The sequence below is a fragment of the Eucyclogobius newberryi genome, unplaced genomic scaffold (assembly GCF_026437365.1).
Source record: "Eucyclogobius newberryi isolate DKJ021-1_F unplaced genomic scaffold, fEucNew1.0.hap1 SCAF_17, whole genome shotgun sequence".
NCBI lineage: Eukaryota > Metazoa > Chordata > Actinopteri > Gobiiformes > Gobiidae > Eucyclogobius > Eucyclogobius newberryi.
In genome coordinates, this window is record NW_027315801.1 from 13,533,732 (window position 1) to 13,535,698 (window position 1,967).

Sequence of the window (1,967 nt, forward strand, 5' to 3'; positions counted from 1 at the left end):
CACATTTGCACAACCCTCTCCTTCAATGTCACGTTTGCGGCTGAACTTTCCTCTTCCTCTAATCCACTACATCCATCTCAGTAAGTATAGCCTTGCCCCAGACTATATTTTAATACTTTTATCCCCGCAGTAATGACGATGTGTTTGTTTTGCTGTAAAATGCCCCTCTCAGGCCTCAGACGTCGCTCCTCAACAGTGAGCAACACGTCTTAACGGCATTAAAGCGCGAGCCGGCGAGGGCATGTTTTAAATTGTTAATAAGTTTCATTTGCCAAACAGTAAAAGGTTGTTTGTGTGGGTGCGTCTCCGGATCTCCGCGTTGACTAATGAAAACACAGAAATGTAATCCCGCTCCAGGGCTGCAGAATCAAGGCAACCTGGGTGTGGGTGGTATAATGGCTGTGTTACGTTTTAAACTGTTGCATAAATGAAATAAGAATAAAAAAAAACACGCACACAAGAAGACAAGAGCAAAGAGGTCACGGACTTTATTCGAACAGGATTAGTCATCGCTAAGTGCGCAATTCTTCATATTTCTGTATGGTAATATTCTGCATACTGTCCTTCAGCTTTTTCACAGTTGTTTTTCTGCAGATAAAACTCCAAAATTTATGGCAGATTTAAATCAATGCCTTCTACACTTCACGCCACTGAAATCTGGTTGGAGACACATACAGACTCCGGTGGAATGAAGGATAGAAAACATTAAATATTATCGCAAACACATTTTCAAACCACCAAAATATGCATTAACAGGCAAATCCTTAGCCCTACGTGGACCTGGAGCTTGCATGCGTGTGGTTAAGCCTGCGGGGCGAAGGGGGAGTTGGATACTGTGTGTTCTTTTGGAGCTGGAGCCGAGCGAGACCGAACCTGCCCGGGACTGAATAGCTGCAGGGCTTTCCCGGCTGCTTGCTGGTGTTCAGATCCTGCTCTGGCACGCTTCCACAGGCCCAGCACTGCCTCTGTTAGTCATAGTGAGAGGCTGAGAAGTCCTGCATGGGAAACAGAAAAGGCAAAGTCATTCTTGTATGTGTAAAATGTAGGAAAGCATAAAATAAAATGGTTATATGTTGATTTTTGCAGTTAAAAAGTTTTGCAGTTGCCTATTTTTCTTTTATTTATCTCCAGATTTGGTTTAGTTCTGGCTTAATCCTGATTTTGTCAAGATTTGCACCACTTTCAAACCAGGTTCAGATCTATTTTATGCCGTGTTAGTTAGTTTAGATTAGTTTATGTTAAGTCCAGGTTTAGTCCCTTCAGTTTAGTTTAGCTCAAGACTCATGTTTTATCCAAGATACTTTCCCAGTTTTTTCATTCAGTAATTTATGTTTTACAATGAAACCCCAATAGTTTAAAAAGTTCCACTTGTTGTAAAGATATAAAACCTTGAAAAACATCACAAATTATTTCTGGTGCCATTTTGAACCATAAAAACGTTAGCTGTCCATAGTTTTAACGTCAGATCTGAAGCGATTCTGAAAATGCTTTATTTGTTAAAAAATCTATACTCACCTTTTGGCGTCCTTGAGTTGTCCGTCATCTGAAAACCTTCTATTCATCTTTGTGGGACTCCTACTTCAACCTGGGAGCTACCTGTCCACTGAGGGACTTTTTTCGGCGCCTGGCACAGGTATTGGTCTTTTAGAAGGCAGCCTCGGCCAATCAGATTCAAGACCCCCCCCCCCGAAAAAGGGCTGCCCACTTTTTTTTTTTTTTTTTTTTAAACAATCCTAAAACACACCACACCCTAACGTTTGTGGGGTTGTAATCAGAACAAAGGGAATCAAAGTTGGAGAAGATTTTCCAAATGTGCAAAAAATAATGTGAGAGTGGAAAATTGTAAAAGAACTTTCTCACTCCACTGACAGATCATGGAAAGAGGAGAAACAACTCCCACACGCTCTGTCTTCTAAGTCAGACAATGTCAATTTAACATGTTACAGCCATAGATTCCTCAAATTAAG

General features: G+C 41.0%; 1 long non-coding RNA gene across 1 annotated transcript; it reads right to left on the minus strand.

The window, feature by feature from the left end:
• Positions 1 to 472: 472 nt before the first annotated feature.
• LOC140362411 (uncharacterized) lies at positions 473 to 1,605 on the minus strand. Its single transcript, XR_011927085.1, has 2 exons — positions 1,516 to 1,605; positions 473 to 995 (listed from the first exon to the last, which is right to left on the minus strand). It is a non-coding gene; the product is annotated as an uncharacterized lncRNA (long non-coding RNA).
• Positions 1,606 to 1,967: the final 362 nt, after the last annotated feature.